Here is a 25,060-nt window from a genome sequence, read left to right on the forward strand (position 1 = left end):
AGCTCATGTTGATAGTTTGTTCTCTGCCTTTCCCCTTTCAAGCAACTCAAATCCTTCTGATCAATTTCATTTCTTGATCCCATATTATTTCTTAAAATGACACAGAGAAAAGAGTATCACAAGTTCATTCCTGGCTTCTGCCTAAGCAGATAGATCATGGTGAAGAAGGAAAACAAGGTCTGTGAGGCTTAAGGCTGAATACAACTTAAATAATGTATTGAAATTCTTAATATTAAATTAGAGCTTTTAAGCTTACTTTAAAGAATGACTCCTACCCTTTGAAATGCCTGCTCGAGAAGATACCACTGCTGAGAGATGTATAATTATAATGATAATTATAACACTTCCTAAACAGCCAAACCACCTTGTTAATTTAAGTCCTTTGTATGGAATGCAGTATTAATACAGTGCTAGGTTGAGTTGACTGTCTTTCTTTTTTTTATTTTAATTAAAGTTTATTGGGGTGACACTGGTTAGTAAAGTTACATAGGTTTCAGGTGTACAATTCTGTAATACATCATCTATATATCAAGTTGTGTGCTTACCACCCCGAGTCAGTTCTCCTTCCATCATATTTGAGCCTTTCTAATTCAATAATAGCAATTGATGATTTAAAAAATTACGTTCTTTTTGGGCCACAGTACATTAATTTCCATTGCTGTCTTCCGGATTCCCACTCATCCCTTTCCCTTGAAAGCACATTCCCTACCGCAACAAAGTCTGTATTTTGATTTTGTAGTTTCATCAGTGTTTGGATGCTGAAAACCTGTCATCTTGCTTGAATTTGGAGCCCAACAGTTTCTTGAGCTCTGAACCAATAGGCTGAGTGGCTAGACTGAGATGACAGAGGGGACAAGAGAGGGAGACAAACACTCAGCAGGATTTGTAATGGAGAGGACTCTCCTAAAAGGTGATAGCACAAACTATGCTATAAGAAAATCAGTGTCTCTCATAACAAAGGTTATGTGCAGGCTGGCCTTTTCAGTATGCTATTCAGGATGTGGACATAATGAATGCATGTCCACCACTAAGTGTTCTTCAAAGAATTTAAGATATATAATAGATAGGGACATTAACATTTCCGAATGGGCTTTTTGGTGCCCACAAAGAAGGATTCCCTGAGTCATGTCTCCTCAGTAAAGGAGGAGGCAGGTTTCTGCCTGGGGTGCTCTTCTGTCCTGCTGGGCTGTAAGCAGCTCTAGGGTTGGGCCATTGGGCCATGGTGCAGTCAGAGCCCCTCACAGGGTGCTGAGTAACTGATGTACCATCCTCTGCTACAAGAGTTAGCATGGTAAGATTAACTGAGCAGTTTGTTCTCGGGTTGCGTAAATTAGGAATTTTAATTCCTTGAAGGCTGGGTATGAAGTTGGTAGCACTAGTCTTTCTTTAAATATAGGAAAGCTGACTCACAAAAAGTGAATGTCTTGACCTCATTCAGGAGAGAAGGGACATTCAGGCAGGTGGTATATTTTAGGAGGTTCAGGTATGGATTCAAGTATGTCCAGGCAGCCAGTTCAGATGAGTGGTAAACCATCTCTTTTGTCTGTTTTTCATGAATAATCTTAGGCCATGCCTAGACCATAGTAGGTACTGTATAAATGTTGAATGACTGAAAGTCTTTATTAAAGGTACTGAGTCAACCTGTGCTTCCAAAACAATTCTTTAGAACTTATTTAAGGGTTACAACAACAAACATTCTAATAATTACTCTAATTAATGGGTCCTGCCCTATATTAAAATGCAGTAGTTCCTTCTTATGCTAAGAGCCATTTGTGTGATGGTAAAGTGAATGCTCATATGCAAGGAGCCAGTCCACACTTATAGAGAGCTGCCTTCCAGGAATACTAAGCAGTAATTACCAATCACATGTTCAAAAAATATCCAAAGAATAAGAAGGGCATGGCAAAATTATAATAAGTTTTTAAAAGCAAGATGCTACATTTAATAGTAATAGGATCCCTGGGTTGTTTTTTAAATTATGCATATAATATATAAAAACACTTGCAAAGAAAAAATGCCTGAAAGAACACATATCAAAACATGAATAGTGGTTATTTCCAGATTGTGGAAATGTGGATCATTTTTATCTTTTTTTCTCATCTATATTTGTCAATTAAACTTTAAAAAGTATAGATTACTTTCACTCTGAGAAAAACAATCAGTGTTATTTAAAAAATGTTATTAAAAAAGCAACAAAAACAAAAAGTTCCTCTCTTAGGTTTTATAACGTAGTTACTCAATCCCAGACATAAACCACTAGCTAAATCTCTATTTTTAGTAAGAATATTTTGGGTGCTTCACTAGCAACAATTAACTTTTTAAAAACATCTTCAATTCTGAGAGCATTTATGAGTTATTTAGAGTCAAGATAAAATTAAACATGTCCAGTTTGTTCTGGAAGGATGGATTGTTTTTCCCCATCAGCACTGTATTAGATCTCAAAATATTGTTGAGAAGAATGGAGATTTTAGAATATATTTGGAGCCTGAATATTTTTTTCATAATGCTCTGAGATAGTTAATTTCTATTGTAGCATAAGGCGTCATCTTCATTTATTCATTCAATAAATATTATTGAACCCCTATGTGCCAACCTTTATGGTAAGGGCTAATGCAAACGAGACAATAAAAAAATAAGACACAATCTTTGCTCTCAAGAAGCCTTGGTCTCCCAAGGGAACCCATTGCTTAAATAAGTGACAATGCTATCATATGGGTGGGTAAAATGCCTGTGGGAACTGAAGGGTAGAAATGTGGCACCCAACCCAGGTTAAAAAGCACAGGGAAGCCTTACTGGGGAAGGTGACAGGTAGGCTCAGACTGACAGAATAAACAGGAGCTGGCCAGGAGCAATGGAGTGGGGAGCAGATGGAATGTTAGAGGGACAGCATGAGCAGAAGCAAGGAAGAAAGCAGCAGCTCCTGGCCACCTGGTGTTCCTGGAATGCTGAAAAGCACAGCTGAAGAGGTCACTGGTGGGATAACAGGGTGGTTGAGTGCCATGCCTTTTCTTTGTTCTATTTAGTTCAAATTAGTTCATAATAAAGACCCACCCAATGATGCCACAGAGAGCTCAAAATTTCAGATATGTGAAGAAAATGTGCTTTGTTAGAAATTGTGATAATACATACTGTAAATAGTAAAATCACCAAGGTAACAGGAGGCAATTCTTGCCTGCGTCGAGTCCTTGGAGAGAGTGTTTATGCGGGCTGGGCGCTCTGCTTTGTGTTTGGACTATCAGGATTGTTGTATCATAATGTGACTATGACCAGAAAAGTTCAGGCTCATGAGAAATTTTGCTTCAAATAATGTAAAATATATGAAAAAGGAGCTAATTACAAGACTTACAAGAATTTTCAACGATAGAAATTCTTGACTCTTTCTCTAGTCCTTCCTAGATGTTTGAAGATTACTTTTAAATTAGAATCTAAAGTTCAATATATTTAAACTTTTCATAATTATTTTAAAATACATCTAAGTAAAGATTGATGCCCAATTATGAGTAATTTACTGAGTCTTAATTTGCAAGCATCTGTAGTCTCTAATTCTTTTTTTATAATGTCCACTGTAATGTGATAAGTTAACAGTTGGAAAACTGGTATTTGCTTTATAATGATGGGTGATTTTCACATGTGCATGAGACAACTGTATTGATGCACATAATTTTGTGCCCTTGGATAGAGTTTAAAAGGCTGAGGGCATTTTTTTTAACCTTGCTTAAGAATTTTAACACTAACTTTTTCAGAGGAAGCCTGAGGGCTCACTCTTTTCTCTTGAAACTGTCTCTATTTATCCCTTCTAATGGATAATACATCTTCTGATACCCAGAGGCTCTAAATGGCTGAATATGTTCTTCTTCCTTTGGTATGCTAACACTTAGCACAATGGATTTCTATTTGAGAGATTTGGGTACAAGTTCTAACTCCATCACTCACTAGCTGTAGAATGATCACAATCTGGTAAACTAAACTCTCTGGGACTTCCTTTTCTCATTTATCAAGCATATATAATTCCTAGGTCCAAACAAGACCATTGGGAGGAGGAGCAAGTGAATTTCATTCATTCATTCATTTATTGAGGATCTGATCTACTATGTGCCAAAAATACACTTATAAATACGACTATAGGTCAAACTGGCAAAATAGTTATGTCTTTCTTTAGATGGAGCTCCTTTGCCACTGTTTGGACTATAAAACTTAGAAATGTAAATAGGTGGTAGATACACTTAAATTGTGTTCAAAGAAATAGCAAAGTGGTTGTCTAATAGAGATGTGCTGGACAAATAATTCTGATATGTTATCATAAAATTCTGATGCCAAACATTTCAATTTAACTAATTCTCCTCATAAAAATTTTCATCAAAATAAAAGGCAAACAATGGAATGAATTGTCTTTAGTCTTTCGTTTTTCTTTCCCTTTCTTGTTTGCAGTCAGTCAATCATGCATTCATTCCATTAGCTAGTAGTCACTGAACATTGACTATGTGTCCCAAAATATGGTGGAGTGTCTCTGCGTCTTTTGGCTTCCCTTCAATTTGCAAACATCTCGCTGTTTTTTTCCTGACTGGCCACAAGACTTAGAACGGGAGCTTTGATATACACAAAGAGTTCTGTCAATATCTACATATATATTAAATTATGTATTATATGTTGCATATGGGGAGAGAGAGATCTGCATACCTGTATCTATGTCTACATTTAAGTCTATTAGGAACCAGAGGTGTTTTTTTTCTTATTCAAAGCTCAGCTTTTACCCTTTGGTAAAAGGGTAAAATGTGCTGTGCTCCTATAGGTGCATTGTTGTTTTCTAACTGAAATTCCAAATTCTTTTATCAAAGCTGGGGCTGCTATATGACATAGAGAGCACACTGGAGTTCAAATTCAAGTACACAGATGTGATCCCCATTCTGCTGCCTACGGGCTGAGAGGCTTTAGCTAAGAGTTCATCTCTCCCTCCTCTGGGCTACAAGCTTTGCTGTTGTGCTTACATGCTGAGCTAACATATTTTGTCTAGAGGTCTGCCCGTCTAGATTTTGAAGTCCTCAGGAGCAGACACTGTTTCTTATTCAGGATGGCATGAGGTCAGCTTATAGATTCTGGAGCTCAACTACCTAGACTTAAGTCTGATTCCTGTCACTTATTAGCTGTCTGACTTTGGGAAAATTGTTTGCCATCTCCGTGCCTCAGTTTCTTTATCTATAAAGAGAAGATAATGATAGTGCTAACTTCACACTGCTGTTATGAGGATTAACTACATTAATATTTATAGAGCATTTAGAAGAATTTCTGGCACATAATAAACATTATTTAAGTATTTAGTATTTCATGTATGTATTTACAGAATTGACTCCAACTTCAAAACCTAATATGGTACCTATTTCATAAGTCTTTGTTGAGTAATTGAAATCAGGTAAATATTCTGGAACTCAGTTTTATCTTTAAAACTGGGTCTAATAAATACCATTATACAAAATGATGGTGAGGGTTAAATGACATCATGGATATTTAAGCATGATAAACATAAAAGGTATTTTTATTACCATTCATTCATAAGGGCAATATGACAGCAAAATTGGTCATAGAATTAAATTAGTTTCAACACCTTTTGCTTTGGAAGTGAATTGTCACTGTTCATTAGACCGTTATTTTCATTTGTGAAACTATTGATTAGTGCGGTAGAAAAGCTAGAAAACGACAGATTTTGACCCTGACCCATGGAATCTCAGAAAACAACCGTGTAATGAGACATGGTTTGCAATATGTGTTTGTTTAACATTAACCAACCTGTGAAGCTGAACAGGACCATGGTACATATTTACCTCTGAACCTGTCCTCAGAGTCAGTGTTTAAACATGCAAATGTACTGGTAGATTTTGGAGGGTTCGTTGGACTTTCTATGGGTTATTTTTCTTTTCAGTGAGATTGACAAAACATGAAGACTCAAAGATGTACCAAGACACATTTTCCAAATGCCAAAGTAAGTTACCTACATTTTGCTTACACTCTAGGGTTTGAGACTGCTGGACATTTTAGTACTCATTCTCAAATTGGCCAGCCACGTAATGTTGGACTAATCATAGTTGATTGACAATAGGAATGAATGAGTGAGGCAGCTTTTTGATTAAACAGGACCCCATAATTGAAGGGCATCTTCCATCTTTATATCTCTTAAATACAAGGAAGTCTTACAAGCATGCATATATGCTACTTCTCATTAACTTGAGGTTAACCTGGATAAGGTTGCTTAGAATTTGAGTTGATGTCTGAAAGTCTGCATTGTTAAATCCTTTATTAGGTCCAGCTTGATTCTTTCTTTAAGATTTAGAAATGAGAAAACACATATACAGGTATTTTCAAATAGAAAGCTTTATAGAAATAAATAAATAACATTAATTTAAAAACTTCAGTATTCTTATAAGATATTCTTATACTATTTGAGAAATACGCCAGGGTTTTTTTTGGTTGGTTTGTTTTTGGTTTTTTGTTTGGTTTTTTATTTATTAGGTAGTTTGGGTACAAATGGGATAAATGTAATGTTGATGGAAGTTGGTGATGTCCACTCTGGTGTCTGTCCATCTCTTTCCCTTTCAAACAGTTGGCTTCCAGTTGTTGACATATTGAGTTGTGCTCACATGAGTGTAAATATACTGACATGAATAAGTCCCTATTTTCCTCCTAAACAGAATAATATTGAAGTATATTTATTACATAAACATAAATGTCTTTAGGCTTAGTACCTATCCAGACTCCATGGTCTCAACAACGCAGTTTAATTTTTATAAGGTAAATTTAGGGTTTTTAAAAATCAGTAGCACTATTTGGTGGTAGGATAATAATACCTGTCTGCCAAATTATTCATTGTCCAATATATAGTCATCTAGACTGGTTTTCCTGGGGCAAACATTAAGTAAACAAGATTTTTATCACTCCCATGCCCAATTACAAAAAGAATCAAAAGGAGCAAGAACTGCAATACAAAATAGAGCTGCAGTGAGTTGTTGAAAGACTCTCTAGGATTTTATTCACTGCTTTTTGGTTGTGCTTTGGTCACAAGAAACACTATTTAAATATTTCCTTAATAGCCAGTATAAGTTATTTTTATTACACTAATATAAGGATTTATAAATATGTGGCTAAAAGGTAAAACATTTTTAGATGTCATCTCAACAAAGAAACTTCCTTTTGATTACCTCAAAGAGCTAAATTACCCCAGTTATAGTGAAAATTTTGAGGCTCTGTTTATTCTTTTCCCCCTAGGATTTCAGCACATAAAAGTACTCAGTTTCTATGCATGTTATCACAAATATTTAGATATATCAGTGAGAAATATATATATATATTTTCCTAGATACTTCTGATTACGGCGAACTACTGCTTGAGCAGTATAAAAGTGGACACTGGTCAACGTTACTCAAGCAGTAGTTTGCCGTAATCAGAAGCACCTAGATGCTGAATGTAACCACTCTGAGCACCTTTTATAATTGGAGAAGTCAAACATGACTTGTATTCATCTTTTGTTATTGGTATCTACTGAATATTACAATTTTAATAGTTTTTCCTTTCTTAAAATGTGTTTACATTTTTTGGCACCCTATGTATGTATGTATGTATGTATGTATATAAAAAAATCTCTCTCTCTCTCTCTCTCTCTCTCTCTCTCTCTCTCTCTCTATGAGAGAGAGAGAGAGAGAGAGAGAGAGAGAGAGAGAGAGAGAGAGATTTTCAGTGTGCAGGAATAGATGAGGTCACATAGCTTTGTGTCACATGAGTTTTCACTTAAAATATTTAAGAAAAAATTTTCTTTCAAAGCTTTGTATGATTATCTAATCATGCTTAGTTATTTTATGTTGTGATTGCTTAAATTATTTGAAAGTAATTGACATAAAATGTACATGCGATATTATTCTTGTATTGAGTAGATTTGGGGGGAAAATAAAATTTTAAGATTCTACGTGGTTAGAAGGTACATATCTCACTCTCTCTGTATAGCTCTATGAGTCATGGAGTTGGCCTTCATTTTTGTATCTTGAGTAGACTGGCAAATTAAGACCACTTTTTATTTTTTATTCTATTACTCCATTCCTTCCTTCTCCCCTTCCCTCCTTCCTTCCTTCCTTCCTTCCTTCCTTCCTTCATTTCTTCCTTCCTTCCTTCCTTCTTTCCTTCCTTCCTTCCTTCTTTCCTTATTTTTGCACAGAAAAGTACCTAAGTAAAGAAGGCATGTGTATTCTTTATTACTTTCCTGCAAGTGAGATAATACATGTAAAGAGCTTAGAACACAGCCTGAGATTTAGTAAGAACTACATAATATTAAGTGTTGTTGTTGGTTGTATGTATATTTTTAAATCAGTGAACCACATAAAAAGCCTAAGTACTTAATATTTTCATGAGAACTTACTCTTAAACAGTATACTATTTTTGATTCAGAAGAATAATTATCATATATTAACCAAACCCCCAATTCAAAAATGTCATTCCTCATTCTTGGCTGAAAACAAGGTGGAAAATTTAATACCTTGGCCTACTGGCAAACATTCCTGGAATGGTCCCCAAACTTTTGTTATTTGCAGTATTCACAGATCCCCATGAGAAATGGCTTCCTTTAGTGGGCCCCTTAAAATACTCAGCCACATCATAGACATTTCCATTCATTGCCTTGTGTTAACTTGTTATGAAGCGAACGTTAAATACATAGGAAACCCTGAAAAAAAATATATATATATAACAGGAATGCTGACACAGTCTTGATGCCTCCAGGATGACCTTGGTCGGCTGCAATGTCTGTTTACTCTGGTCTGGTATTCAATAAAATGTAAGGACTTGCCATAGCAACCACTACAACACAAAGCATGTATGTGTTTCTAAGATAAGGAGAACTTTTTTTTTTTAAAGAAACATACAAAAATATGTTAGTTGTAAAGGTACAGATTAGATTCTGCAAAATAGAAATGTTTCATATGAAACCATATGAATATTTCTAAATATTTAGAATATTTCTGAGTACTTGTTATTTACAAAAAATAATCTCAAGGTTGTAGTGTATTTGGATGCATAATGGTGACTCTGGCAAAGAATACACAACCATAGCAATGTAAGAATTTGGGTTAATGAGTGTCATTTTATAAAAAAAAACATGATTTGTAAATATTATGCTTTATTTTAATGTTGCTTGATATTTTATGAATATGTTTATAGTTTATTTGTTCAAGTGAACCTTAAAGAATCTGAAACAAAACCACTCTATACTTATTTCTAAAGAAAAAGTATGAAACATTTCTTCTATTTTTATTGTAGAAAATAATCTGTGCTTTAGTGTCAGATGGGCAGGTGACTGGGTCTTCTTTTGGCCTCAATATTTGGTATGTTTGGCGGCTTAAATCCCATGGAATTTGACTATCCCACCACACTTGACTATTTCCTTATTATCCCTATTCAAAAGTGTGTTGCCTTCATTTATTTTCGTCAGTTAATTTTGGTGAAGAATAGAGGAGTAAAACAAATGTACTCATATGGGTTACTGAATTGTTTTTCTAATTTTTTAGCAAAACAAAATATTTACAAATCTAGAAACTCAGAAATATATACATACATAACGTTAGTTTTATTGAAAGAATTACAAAGGGTACCAACTGGCTTTTTATTTCAATTTTGATCAAAAATTTTAAAAGTGACTATGTAGGAACTAACAGCTCAGAGGAATTAGGGGAATCTATGTATAGAATAAACTCTCCTCTGTTGATAGGACCAAATTCCCAAAAAGTCCATGATAGGAGAATTCCAGGTGAAGTAACTTAACAGTTTATGGGGAAGATATGGTGTACCGGGTTGGAGCCAAGCCTGCGTGAATCTGTAAAATATGTTTACACTCAGAAAAGTAAAAATATCACCAGTGACATTATTACATATTTTAAATTGGTGATAATAGATACAATTAAACTTCAGCTTCTCACCTTTTGCTCAGGAAATGTTTCTAGAGTCTTAAATTTTGCTGTTGCATAGCTAATTGCAGTAAAAAATTAATTACTATTAAATAAATTATTGAAATATAATACTAATGAAGTAATAGAAAGTTACATTAATAAAGGTGAAAGCTCCTTTAAAAAAGTATTTTCTAGTATATATGGCTAGTGTAAACATTGGGTATTAAATTCTCTTATCTTTTCAATAGCTGAACAGAATACAGAGAAATCAGACTAAAGTTAAAAGCTGGTAGGTATTTTGGAAAGGTTTACTGTTCACTTTCACCTTGGAAAGTAGGATCTGCATGTTCATCTGACATAGTAGCAGGGGAAGCTTGTAAGTGTGAGTTTCATAGTTCATCCTAGCATCTTTTCTTATGGGATAATAAAGGCTTCTTCTAGGAGTCTTTTGTTAGCTGTTATTAGTGGACTACAGGGGCATGTCAACGAGTTTTGTCACACTAGAGCCTTAAGAAAGGCAGCTTAGGCAAATCCCAAAACCTATGAAGCATCTCTGCATGACTCATATTTTCTTTTTTTAAATTTTTTTATTATTAGTTTCAGGTGTATAGAGCAATGCAATAATTATCCTTTACACCCCTCACAAAGTAACAACCCCCCTCCTCCAACCACTGCCCTCCCACCCCCGATATCATACTTATCTATTACAATTCCATTGACTCCATTCCCACACTCTACTCCACATCCCATGACTATATGTATATATAATTATAGTTGACATACAATATCATTCAACATCAGCTTCAGAAATACAGTGCTGTGGTCTGGCCTCTACACTGTCTTTGAAGTGGTCTCCCTAACAAGACATGAGTCCATCTGGCCCCCTAAATATATTTACAACATTATTGATTATATTACCCAGACTGTACATGACTCATATTTTCAATCAATCCAAACCATTTCCCCATATATTAAATACTTAATATAAAACAATAAAAATATAATAATATAAAATAATATTTAACATAAATATTGTTTATATGCTGGGTGTTTTTTTGTTTTTGGGTTTTTTTTTTTTTGCTTTAAAACTGAATTGTTTTTAGGCTAACCAGACTCACAAAATGAGAAAAGCAAGTGCATCATACATTAGACATGATTTTTTGATGATCCTTGGCAAAAGTATTACACCATAGACCCTCAAAATGAAATGTTTCATTACTTAGCTTAGGTAGAATGGTACATTTCATTTTTTATTTATTATAAAAAGTTTCAAATTTATACACATTTAGATGGAATAATATAGTGAAGCCTCACATATGCATCATCTAGCTTCAACAATTATTAACCATGGCCATTTTATTATATCTAAACTACCACCCCTCCTCTCCCATTAATTTAAAGCAAATACCAAATATATAATTTCCTAGTTAATAGATCTGTGTATACCAGTAACAAAAGTACGTTTTAAAAAGTGGTCATGTGGCACAATTGTTAAAATCCAAACAACCCCTACTGTTCACTTGTGACATCTTGCAATGTTAGAGAAAGTTGAGCAAGCACCTGGTGAGTAGACCAGAACATATTTTGAAACCTGATTGAAAGGGCAGTCCAGGTCAGCCAGGTTTGATCAGGAAAAAGTGTTAAGTAAATCATGGAAGATTTACTTAAGAGAAGGGATATTTGGGCAAAATTGGGCAAAATGTAGCCTGGAGGATCCTCAGGGAAACAGGGAAAAGAATGACAACAAGGTGCAACTTTTCTTTAAAAGAGAAACAATGTTATGAGATTGAAGAAGCAGAATACTGGAGTTTGAGGATGACATTTTAAATGTTGTATACATCAACAAAATTCAGGATATGGGAAATTCTTTAGGAAACATGACTTGTTTTCTTCATCAAGTAAACTGTAAAAGGAGAATGAAAAGATGAGGTATGGTTGAACACAGGGATTAAGACAGACTTAAGAGACATATCAACCAATGAGTGTGTGAACCCTATTTGGATTCGGATTCAAACGAACTAAGGGTAAAACAAAAGAGGGAGACAATCAGAAATATTTGAACACTGCCTGGAAATTTGATAATATTAAGGAAATGTTGGTTTACTTAAGGTGGGATAATATTTTAGTTATTCTTAAAGACTTCTTTATCTTTTTGCAATACATACTGAATCATGTGTGGATCAAATTATATGATGACTTGGATTTGCTTGGAAATAAGCTAGTAATGATTGCGGTAGAGTAGCGCGGGACAGAAGGTGTGCGTGTAGATGAAATACAACAGACAAGATTTGATCATTGTTAAAGTTGGGCGAAGAATATTACACTGTTCTCTACTTTGAAGTATGTTAGAAATTTTCCATATTGAAAAAGTTTAAGCTTCCTACTTTAAAACTGCTACATATATTTTTCTTGATATTCCTCCCAAAAGTTTGAAAGCAGCAGAAGGAAGGTCCTATAAATTCCTTCAGCCAACCAGAAATTTCCATTAAACTAGCACTTTTGAGTTTTCTATTACAGTTGAAGTTAACAATGATGAACCTAAGGCACTCTGAAACATTGAAAGATTAAATTATGTTCAATAAAATTTTAATTTTAAAATGGATCTTGCTGTATTCTAAGTATTTGAAAATTGACAATCCATGGCAGGTATCATTTCCTCTTAACCAGAACACTGCATTCCCTAATTATGTCACATGTCACAAAGAGGTTTTCCATATCCTTAGCTAGACAAGTGAGACTTTTAAGCAGAATTTTCTTCTTTTGTGCTTGTGAAATATATATATATATATATATATATATATATATATATATATATATATATATGTCCATGTGCATGTGTGCCTCACCTAATTTTTGAGGACACCTTTGGGGGGTTGTTATTTTGAAACTCTAGCACCCATAAAGCTTCAACCACTTAACAAAGTAATTATTACTTAACAAAGTGCCATTAGTACTTAATTAACAAAAAGGTGGCCTCACGACAGGATAAAATCAGAATCTGTGATTGCATCCCTTATCCCAAACCCATCCTACCTTGTTATTTATTTAAAGAATTGCTGTTCTTTTTGTAATTGCATGCTATGGTCTAAACAATCAATTTTAGATCTGTAATTCAAAACACAAACGGGGCTTATTTAACCAAAAAAGCACTAACGTTTATGACCTTGATTTGATTTAAACCATGCTTTAGTGAAATATCAACCACTTTGTAGGGAAATATCAGAAAACCTAATAATTTTGTATTTGTAGATCAAACAACCAGTTAAGTAGTTGAAATTTTCACTTTTCTAAGGCTACAGGTTGTATTTGCAAAGAGCTTCAATGATAGATGACTCATTGTGAGGCTATTTTAATTACTCTTTGAAGCCAATATCTAGTATTTGTTCCCTTCTTTATAGAAATTCATCCATCATTTGATTACGTCTTCCCAAAAATAAAATCTGTGCCAACCCACACATATTTCTATGAGATCTAAGAAGAAATCATTCTGTTTCAATCTGTTGGTGTCCAATCTCAGTGGGTGGGAAACTGGAGATTCTCTCATCCTGGTTGATTAGCACAGAGGTACAGTGTCTCTTCTTATGACAGCAATTAGGATTGAGAGACATAGAGAAGCCTAAACAATCAATCAAGTTTTGTGGTCTGCATCCTCCACTCAGACCATAATTCTGTTAATTTTGTAGAGTCTGACATCTCATTTTTTTAAACAATTCTCATTAATAATAATCATATTCATGATAGCCCAGCACTGTGCCAAGCACTTCCACATGTATCAAATCAGTACCTTCGCCTTTGGGTAGGTTTTAATATTATCCCCATTTTACAAGTGAGGCAACTGACACTCAAAAAGATTGAGTAACTCACCGGCAGACCGAAGCTAGTGAAACAGTAGCTGAGCCAGGATTTACATCCCCGTGCCTGACTGCAGAGCCCGGTTTCCTAATGATATTCCATCACCATTGGGTTCCTCCTTTGTGTTGGACACTATTCCTAAGAAGATCACCATCTTTAAGACATATGGAAGTCAACTGGAGAGCTCAGCATGAGAGCTGGGTCAAATAGAGCAGGTTTCTCGAGGAATAATGATATGACTTCAGAGACAGGAGGGGGTTCCAATCAGGAGAAATGGGGTCAGAAGTTTGGCCCCAGTAATACCAAAATGACTGGAGTCTGCTTTATCTCAAATAGAATGTTTGTGGAGAGTCTGGCTGAGGCTGACCTTGACTGTCAGTTTAAGGAGTTTAAACTTTATGAAATTATGGTATAAAAAATAATGTAAAACATTATATTTGGTTTCGTTCTTCCAAGTGTGGATACTGCTATAGTATTATAAAATTGTTTGAAAGCAATTGTACAGCTAATACTTGATTTTTTTTCTATGTTAATATAGTACATGACATGTGTCTATTTTACTTTTCTTTCAGAAAAACTCCATTTCTTCTCTTTTAAGAAAAAGTTCAAAAAAACCCCAAACAAACCTTCCCACCATCCCTTAAAAAAACAATGCCTGCAATGTTAAAAACCATGGTCTATGCGTTTACATTTCCTATCACCCCCTCCCACCCCTGCCCCGTAACTGTCATCATTAGTCAGATAAGTAAGCAGCATAATATCAGAGAGGTAAACAAAATTCAGTGGGCCTTTTGTTCAGTTTCCTGATTTACAGCAAAGTGTTCAGTCCCTCAAGATTACCCAGCTGAGTTATCTGTCCTCCCACATGCTGTGAGGCCTCACAGTCCACACACAGGCGATAGAACCCATGAAAACAGCCTGCAAAGTGACGTGAGCTATCTAATGTTTACACAAAATTAATCATAGAGACAGCACAAGCCAATCTGCCTATAAAAGGAATTATAAGCTATTTCAGCTATGTTGGTCCTTTACATGTTTAGGCTTTGGAACCAGCAACCCCTACTCCCCTCCATCCTCTGGCAGGGTTTGGAATCAGAAATATTGTTTGATAACAGATCATTAAAATGGAGACAGGGCAGTGCCTTCAGTTAGACTTGGGGCTAGTCAGGGCTCTACACTGATAGCTTATGTTATTTCGTGAACTGACAATAGGTCTCTGAAAGCCCAAAAGGTGAAATGCTAAAAACTCAAAGGGGTATTTACACTTGCAGATGGTAGTAGATATTTTGTTCTCTCCTCTGGGGCGGTGAGGGTGGGGGGAGGGGAGGGAGAGCTCTCCAATGGACGCTCCTCACGAAAGGGAAGGTTTGCACCAAACTCTTCAAGGTACTTCTTTCTCAGTAGTGATACACTCCCCTTAGCTAGTTACAGCCACCAGTGTCCAGGTTTCGCCTGCTTGTAAGCATTCAGGTGAAGGATAACATTCTCATTTTCCAACGTGACTTAAGCCACCTCTGGGAGAGACTTCTCCCACTAGCAGGTGGGGTGAGAGGACAGACTAGGATAACACTGACCGTCTCTGGACCCTTGAGAGTTGCCCTAGGGCTAAAGATACTGTTCTGACTCTCTCTGACCTGTGTCAAACTGACTGGCAGCCACTTGCTGTCATTTCCAGCCATGCCTCTGTCCCCGAGCTATGTGACCAAGCATAGGCTGGCAAAGAATTCCCTATGGCAGAGGCATTGTTTTTATTAGTTTCAGGGAATCTGCATTGTCTTAACTAAAAGTAAAGTCACAGAACACATTATCATACGGCTGTGGAAATTTTGAAAGGTGCCAGATCTTATACCTTAATGCCTAAATCCATACTTTTCTCTGTCCTATTCCTTTTCTCCTTTCCAATTCTCCCATGGCCTCTGTTGTAAATGATGATGTGCTTTACACATCCTTTTGCCCTATCACACACACACACACACATGTCATTTTGAAGAGAAATACTTATTCAGCTTTTGTCCTCTCACTTTTTATCTCACCAAGCGGCCTCAGCGCGAACGTTCTAAATAAGTGTATCAATTGAGAGAAAAATCCATTCTACTAAGTGGAGTCAAACAACTAGAATACCACTTGGCAATAGTAAGGACCCAATTATTGATACAACAGCTTGAATGGATCTCAAGAGCATTAGGCTGAATGAAAAAAAATCAGTCTCAAAAAGATCACATACAGTATGATTTCATTTATATAAAATTCTCAGAATGATAAAAGTATGGAGATCGAAAACATCTGGTTTTCAGAAGTAGGGAGAAGGAGGTGGCTGTGACTATGAGTAGCCCAAGGAGACCTTTGTGGCAGTGGAAGTTCTCTATCTGGGTTATAGTGGTGACTGCACAAATCTCTGCATGTGACGAATTGACATAGAAACTATGCACACATGCTGTATCAATGTCAATTTGCTGGTGTTGATAGGGTCAGAAAATTATGTCTGAGTAACTATGGGAAGAAACTGGGTGAAAGGTATATGGGGCCTCTCTGTGTTACCTTTTGCAATTTCCTGTGAATCTAGAATTACTTCAAAATAAAAAAGTTAAATATATATGTCAACCAACAGTATGGACTCCTCGGCTCAGGGGTATAAATATAGCACAGCAACACATACCAACCAAAGTGTCAGATATATATTTTTAAGTGTGCTGTTACTAAAGAATTGCTTCAAAAGGCAAGAATGAATAAAATAGTGACGAAATGTGTTCTCAGGACTCGAGTAAAATCGCTCCATTTATGTAGTGCTCTGAACCACTTGATTGCTTTTCAGGCATTCACACCGTGAAGCTTGAAACACGAGCCCTTTTAGTTAGATCACTTTAACAATCAAGGTCAGTGTGGTCATATAGTTTACAAGAACACTCTGCATCCATATATCACATTCCCCCCATACGGAAACATTCCAGAAAATAAGACCACAGCATGTGTAGCCATGCAGGCGACGTGCCTTAAAACAGAAAGGGCCACACTACAGTCGCTTCCCTTAATGAATCCCTCTCTCTCCCCTCTTTTTTCAGTTCTTTGCTACATCTCCTTCCACGTTCATCTCATTCACTCGCCTGGTCTCTCAGCCAAGTCATAGCAAAAACGGGCAAACCTGTGAACGGTGCTGTGTCCCCCAGGCGTTGGCCTCCCGCAGTCCTCCCTGCTCGCCGCGACCCAGCTCATGCTCCCCGAGCCCCGCGCACGCCCGGCAGCCGGCAGGACGCACGCGTCACCCTAGAGCCAGGAGCCACAAGCCACCAGCCACCACCGGAGATGCTGCTGGGCAGGAGTACCAACACTGCAAACAGAACAGCAGCCCAACCAGCTGTCAGCCAAAGAGGCCTCGTGGTGAGTTACATCTTTTTTCTTTTTCTTCTTTAACATTTTTATAGTACCGTGAGTGTACCCAATGTTATAAAATTATGCCAAAACAAAGAGCAAAGTCCTTGCCCTGAACAGTATGCAATGTAAAAGGCACCAATGACGCAAGGCGAAATGACAGGACAAACACAGGGTGGGTAGACAAAATTAGGCGTGAAACGTAAGATAGAATCAATAAGACTTTCAATGGACCCGAAAACGGAAAGGCTACGTCAGGGCCCAACTCCTCACAGCAGGAAATAGAAATAAAGATGTGCAATAGTAGCAATAGTAATAAGTCACATTTTTGAGTGTTTATTATATGCCACGCCGTGTCATTGGACCAATTCTATAAGGTGGGTACTATTATTGGATCTAATTGGAAAATTAGGGTTTTAAAAAACTGTTTAACAAATACCTCTGATGCTTACAAAGTGCCAAATATGAATCTAAATGCTTTACACATATTAACTCATTTAATCCTCATGAAATCCTTATGAAATAGGAATGGTTTCCTTCATTTTACAGATGAAGAGAATGAAGCAGTCAGGTTAAGTGACTTGCTCAAGGTCACTCAGATAGAATGTGGGAGAGCCAAAACTTGATCCCAGGAAGTCCAAGTGATACAGCCAAGATCTGAATCCCAGAAGCCAACTCTGTGATGGCTCTAGGATTATATCCACACGCCCTGACTCCCAATCCTGCATGCTTAATCATGTGCAACAATGCACTCTGATTTAAGTAATTTAATTTAAAAATCTTTATTGATCATAAATGATACACAAATTCACTTTGCAAGAGCCTTTAATATTGCAATGAAAAAGTCTTTAGTTGAAGAATAAATATTGTTAGAAAAAAAAAGGGAAAAGGAACATGCATGAGTATTTGTTTATGCCACATACTATGTGAGGCAGTAGGGTGACAGCAGTGACCAAAAGGGACAAAAATAAGAGAGAACAAGGAAACTGGAGATGATGTGCATTTTAATGTTGAATACACATTAGATTTATCAGGGGCAATAGGGGCAAATAGCCAACAGGAAATAAGGGAACATTTCCATCTCGTAGTAGAGGGAATGACATTATTTTGGGCTGGACTGTCCTACATAAGTATTATTTAGCCCTTTTTTTCATTTCCTCTCTTCTGTTTCCTTTATTTTGGTTATGACAGTTAGGGGAAAACGTATTATCAAAGAACATTTAGTACAGACATATGTTAACATTTCAAATAATGCTGTGGATGGCAGAAGTAATAACATGAATAATAACAGCTATCACATATTGAGTACTTACTAGGTATCAGGCATTAATTAGTCTAAGCATTTTACATGTGTTAACTCTTTAACCCTCATAACAATCTCATGAGGTAGATGCTATTATGATCCTGATTTTATAGATGAAGAGATTGAAGCTCAGAAATATTAAGAAAATTGCCCAAGGACATAATGCTAAAAAGTGGAAGATTTAACCTATTAACTGAAATTGGGTTTTGTAGATTTCATTTACCCTTTGAATTCCTTTCCTAATAACAATATGACTAAGAGTATTTTACAGGTATGAAAATGGTGACAAGCCATGCAGATCTCTGAGCCTGGAAGTGAAAAATTGGTATAAAAGATTTCTAAAAAATGAAGAGACATTGGGACTTAAGTTTTCAAAGTCTATTATCAAAAGCCAGAATCTTAACTGGCATAAACATCTACTTTTGAGATAGGAGGGTGACATTCCTTACTGTTATTCCATTCTCCATCTCACTTTATTTTTTAAAATACATTTTTACTTCCTGACTCCTCTATAACATGCTAAAATAAACCACAAAAAAATAAAATAAGGAGAGAAATCCTCTCCCTCCCCTGGCTACCTCCCAAGAAAAATACAAAAGAGCATTTGTTTGGAAGTCTTTTTCATGATTGTGTAGATTGTACCTATGCTGAAATAGAATATTCCCTTGAAAACCAGAAAAATAATTTGGTTTTCACATGCAGTGAACGACAACATCTAGTCTTTCCATTTGAGCATAGGTTTCAAAACACTAGCATTACAAGAAGTCTAAATAACTATAGTTTTCTCTTATAGGACCATAATGAAATGATAAAATAATAAAATGTATTGCTAATTCCTGTACAGCAGATCCTTGAATAATGTCATTTCTTTCAACGTTGTTTTGGAGAACCTTAACTCTTGTTTATATCAATTAGCTTATGGAAAACTTGGTTTTGTTATATGTCATGTTGCTTTAAGTTGCAGAACCTATTGACCATGTACTGAGGACTTAACTGTGTTCAGTCCCGTTCTTCCCTATTAGCACAATTCACTTCTGAACTTCAAGGGAGGGGCAGAAACTGTGGGACGCTTGCAGAGAGAAAGGGCAGGGACCTCCTAGACGACACCCCATTCCTAGCCTCCTCCCTTGCTCCACTTCCTCCATACTGAACTCCCATATTCCCACAGTGGCTCCCACCTTCTCCTTTCTCTGTTAACACTGTTCTCTCTGCTGAGAATCCTCTCCCACTTCCTTCATTTGCTTGCCTGGCTAACTTTTATTTCTGCTTCAAAACCTAGCTCAGGCATCACCTCATCTTGAAATGTTCTCTGACCCCTTTTCTAAGCCAGCTTCAGTGGCACAGTGCTCAGGTCTGATTTTTCCCTAGCCCTTAACATACTGTTAGTGCAACTGCTTATTTATTCTTCTCCCCACTAGACTAACTCATTTATTTAACAAACATTTCTTGAACACTTAGTATTTGCCCATGACTATGGTAGGTGTTATGGAGACAAGGATAAAAGAAACTCCTTAATACAGTTTCTGGAATATAATGATACTCAATTATTGTTTGTGGAATGAATGAATGGAATTAAGTCATTACAAAAATAGTGGGAGGAAGACCAGAGGAAGATTAGCAGTCACATGAAAATGACTTGTTTTTTCCGTTCTCCCATCTCTCATATCCTATTCTGTTGTGTAACACATTTCTAAGTCTCTTCTTTCCTTAAGTTTTTGTGTTCTCCTAGCAGTCTTTCTCCTACTGCTGTCTTTATTGGAAGCAGGAACTTTGGCATAGGAGGGACATCGTTCTGATGCCAGCACTGTCACTTATTAGCTGTGTGATCCTTGGCTCTGTCCTTAATTTCTCTGAGCTTCAATTTCCTCCTAAAATGGATATAACAAACACTGATAGCATGGAGTATTATGTGAAGATTAAATGTGATTCACATAGGGTTTAGCTCAAAGTCTGACTTAGAGAGTCCTCCTTTCTTTTGTCTCTGCCCTGTGCCCATCCTTCCTACAAGATTCATCAGGGCAGTAGTGACATGCAAGATGATTTCAGATGATACATGGAAGCACATTTTAAAAATTCGTATAATTATGTTGATATATATTAAAAATATGTAACTAGTCATTAAATCCATGAAACCTTTGACTTTTATAGAAACCATTGCTTTGGATATTAAAAAGTAAAAAGAAGAGGGGGTTAAGTTTTTTAAAATAGTTAGAAAATATTAGGAAGTCGGTACCAAGATAAGGGGAGAAAAAGAAATAGATGCCTGAAAAACACTGAAGAAAGTAAACAAAGGCAATGACATGAAAGGAGAAAAACATTTAACACAGAAGCTACTATATTTATTGGGTTGTCGGAAAAGTCATGACCCATTTTTGCAATGAAAAACATAGAAAAAATACGTCATGACTTTTCTGACAACCCAATATTATGCTTGCTCTCAGCACTTGATAACTGACAGGTAACCACAGTTATACTATACATTTCTCCAATGTCACTTGTTAAAAAAAAAATCCAGACCTGGAGCTGCAAAGATTCAGGCTTTAGATGCATGATTATGTCGTTGGCTTTCTTAGGATACGATTAGTCTGTAATAGACCAAGATAGTCAGCTTTAGGTCCCTAGAAGTCCCTTGTCCAGTTCTGCCCATGATAAAGTACAAAGTGAAAGAGAATTGTTCATGTATATTTAAGAATAATTAATGCCCAAATAGAACTTCCAAAGATGTATGTTCCCCACACTGTGTACCTCCATTTCCCGATCTGTAAAATGGGTATAATAATGGAATCTATCTCACAAGGTCATTATGAAAGTAAATGTTTACATAAAAGAAGCACTTAGTAATATATATATATATAATATATATATATATATATACACACACACACATATATATATATACATACATACACACATATACACATACACACACACACGCAGAGGGTGCCAAAAAATGTATACATGTTTTAAGAAAGGAAAACTGTATTAAAATTCTAATATTCAATATATACCAATAACAAAAGATGAATATAAGTCACATTGACTTCTGCAGTTACAAGAGGTGCTCAAAGGGGTTACCGTCAGGGTCCAGACATTTCTGATTATGGTGAACTACTGCTTGAACAACGTTGACCAAAGTGTCCACTAGTATACATTTTTTTGGCACCTCCCGGTATATATATAAGCCACTACGATCATTAATGTAGTAAGACTAGGCTCCTGGAGCACAGAATACTGTGTACTCTGTCAGCAGAGCTCACTTCCTATCCCTGCAACCTGGAAAGTTATTTATCTCCTTATGCCAGTCTTCCTGCTTTTCGATATTCGTAATAAAATCAGCCCAGTTAGAAGCTTCCTGTCTCTGAACACATATGGTATTAAGTAATTTGGGAAGATCAGATATTTTTCTTAAGTGTCTCTGTCTTTATAAACTTCTAACCAGAATATTGATTTTTCTGTAGCTTCATTTGTTTGAATTTGAGAAGCTCTCTCTCTCTCTCTCTCTCTCTCTCTCTCTCTCACACACACACACACACACACACACACACACACACACACACACATACACACACTCTCACACACACTTCTTATGGTCCATGTGAGGGAGTTCACCAAGCTCACAGCCTCTTGAGAGACTTGATTGCATTGGGGAGGGGGGTGGTGGGAAAATATGGTCTAATTTACCCAATTCACCCTCCAAAAATATTAAGGTCTACAAAAGGTTATAACCAAAGCTGAAACAAACGCAAGCTATAGCCCTAGCTAACTACCAGGCCCTGGAAATTGTGCTTTAGGTGTAGGATGCTCTCTTTACAACATAAGACAATTTAGTCATAATGATTATCTGCGCTGCCTGGAAGCAAATACAGGTGAATATAGGTATAAGAAAAGCAAATACAGGAAACTGGGAAACAGGCCATCCACGGTGAAGGCCTGGCAGCTTCCTTCTTCCCTTAAGGGTGCTAAGCTGCACCTCTCCCGTGTGAGTAACAAAAAAAGCAGGTCTAGGAGCCTTGGGGGATGGGGCACCGGCCGACGGGGAGGCTATGAGAGGCGCCTGGCTCTGATTTGCTTAAGGCTCCATGGCCGCAGGCACCCCTTCACTTCTTCTCCTGATCTAAAATCCCACTGAGGCAGGTAGAGATGCACCTTTTGCATGAAGAAATGGACAGCAAGAGCCAATGCGTCCTTTTCCGGTGGAAGCAGCCTCGGGTTTCTAACGGCTATCGAGGACTGCTGTGAGGGATCTTTGGGGCCTCGCCAAGAATCTCAAGGCCCCCAACTACCGCTCCTTCACTTCCCCGCACCAGCCCTGGCATACCAACGACCGAAGCCCTCTGGCCTGGGTCCCCCAGTTTAGTTCATCCCCTTCCCTCCATCCAAGTCACCAGCCCAGGGTACATCTCCTGGGCTGGACCCCCTGCGCATAGAAGGGACGCCCTTTCCACCTCCCCCTGCTGGATCACTAAGAGGAACAGGAGGGACTCGCGGGTACCCCACTCCGCGCCTCCAACCCCAGCCGGCGCGGACCCAGGGCGAAGCGCCCACCTGCGCCTCCACCATGCGAAGAGCCCCTTCCTGTGCCCTGTCGCCTGCGCACCGCTGGCTGGTCCACGCGCTCCTTTCTCTTTTCTCAGACTCGGAGATGCTCCCACCTCACTCTTCTAGGGGCTCGCTGCGTTCGCGCTCCCTTCTGCAGCCTCGCTTCCTTCATTCATTCTCGTTTCTCCGTTTTCCCTCCCACGCTCATCCTCTCGAGGTCTGGTCTCTTGTGGTTCTCGCCCTCTCCCCTCCTCCCTGGACTTCTCCACATCTTCTCTCCATTCCCTCGACTATCGCCTTTCGCGCTTGGCATTTCTGCACCGCCCCTATCTTCTTTCCAACGCCCCCTCCCCCCAGGCTCCCAATCCCACCGCGCGGGACGCCTCCCTCGAACCGCGGGCTGCGTCTTAGAACCGGTCCCGCCCGGAGCCAAGGACTCCCAACTCAATTTCCCTGAAGGAGATCCCCAGGGGCTTCCCCGGCAGGAACCCCTACCCGGGGAACCCTGCTGGACTCCAGAGCGGCCAACTCTCAGGGACAGCGGGTCTATATTAAGGCCTGCACCCGGTGTCCCCACCCTCAGGACACTGGCACAGGTCCCGCGACTCGAGTAACAACACCTTGCCAGCCCCACACCACGCTGACGCGGAGCCAGCTCCCGCAGCGGGTGGGGCTGGTCAACTAGGCAGGTGGTGAGGCCACCGAGGGGAAAGGTGAGTCAGTGCCAAACTCGAAACCCCCACACCGAGGGCATCCGAGGCCGGGGCGGGGGTTCTCCACACCCAGCCACTCCCTTCTCTCCCCTGGGAATAGGCTGCCTTGGCACAGCCACCTCTCCTTGCAAAGGGGAGTCACTGGAGCCCTCTTAGCCAGCCTGCTTTCCCTCCGTGTGCCCTAGTTTACTTAATTTCTAGTCAATCCGGTCACTAGTCTGCAGTAACCCACTCAAAGTGTGATCCTTTGGAGAATAATGAGAATTCGGGACTATCAACGAGTTATGAAGAACTGTAATGCCTAACCTAAGCCCCAGACGGTCGAGAGACGGGGCTGCACACGTGTGTGTGTCCCCATGGGCTCGTGCGTGTACACACACACACACACACACACACACACACACACACACACACACACCCTAGACCCATCCCGGCCGAATTCCAACCACGAGTTTGCACAATGACAAGTCTCTAAGTCAAACAGAAAATATAAAAAGTTTTCACTCACCCGCCTCTTTTTCTACCCTCTCCTGATTGGGATCCAGGGGAAGTATCGGAACAGGGTGGTTTGAGAGACTCTTCTTTTCTTTTTGCCTTTCTAAGAGTGGAAATTTCCATCATGTGATAGGGGGCAGCATCCCCAGTGTCGCGTTTCCTGCGGACCCTCCCTTTCAGCCCAGCCACCAATCGCTAAGCGGCAACCTGAGATGTAAACAGAGGCATCCTCCCAGGTGGGGCTGAGTTGTCCGCTGTCCCCCAGAGCCAAGTCTGGAAGCTGAGAGCCCCTGCTCCCTCTTTCCTGGGTCCCCAATAGCATAGAAGATCTTTGTGTGATTGGTTTTTTGTTTTGTTTTGTTTTGTTTTGTTTTTTGGGGGCGATGAAGTTTCTTCATTAATCAAGGTAGCGATAATTGGATCTGTCCTATATGACGGAATGCATGTTGGTCTTCATTTTGAAGTCAGTAAAAGAGTCTTTCCGGTAGGTGACTCTAAACTTCCTCCTTGGCTTGGGGATGTCCAGCTTGAACTTCACATATGGGGGGGGGGAAGAACATTTGGGGAAGGGGTACAGATGAAAAGCCTGTCATTCACAGTTAAAGTTACTTTACGCAGGCGGGAAGCAGGGGATAACTTACTAGCACTTAGCCATGGGTAGGCAGCTTTTGGAGGGGTAATTTTTTTTTTCTCTGAGATTCCAGTTTAAGCATAATCCTCCATATATATGAAGAAGGAATTAGGATATAATAAATATCACTACACATTCAAGTCTGTTTATTAAAGGCACTACTTAACCATTTTAAGGAAAAATGTTTATATTAAAGCCGTTTTCTGATTCTAACCCAAATTCTTCTTTCAAAGAAAGCCCATGT

At 38.3% G+C, this 25,060-nt stretch overlaps 1 protein-coding gene across 2 annotated transcripts in view; it reads right to left on the minus strand.

Annotated features, from left to right (window-relative positions):
- The window catches only part of SLC38A4 (solute carrier family 38 member 4), a 67,680-nt gene extending 43,459 nt beyond the window's left edge, over nucleotides 1–24,221 (minus strand). Inside the window, exon 1 of one of the 2 annotated variants that reach the window (XM_019653096.1) lies at nucleotides 24,199–24,221. The gene's annotated coding sequence lies outside the window, so the exon portion shown is untranslated. Of the gene's footprint in view, nucleotides 1–16,908; nucleotides 16,989–24,198 lie in introns of those variants that run through there. The other variant, XM_019653095.1, reaches the window with a different exon arrangement.
- Between the last annotated feature and the right edge of the window lie 839 nt (nucleotides 24,222–25,060).

Source organism: Hipposideros armiger, unplaced genomic scaffold, assembly GCF_001890085.2.
Source record: "Hipposideros armiger isolate ML-2016 unplaced genomic scaffold, ASM189008v1 scaffold_194, whole genome shotgun sequence".
Taxonomy (NCBI): Eukaryota; Metazoa; Chordata; class Mammalia; order Chiroptera; family Hipposideridae; genus Hipposideros; species Hipposideros armiger.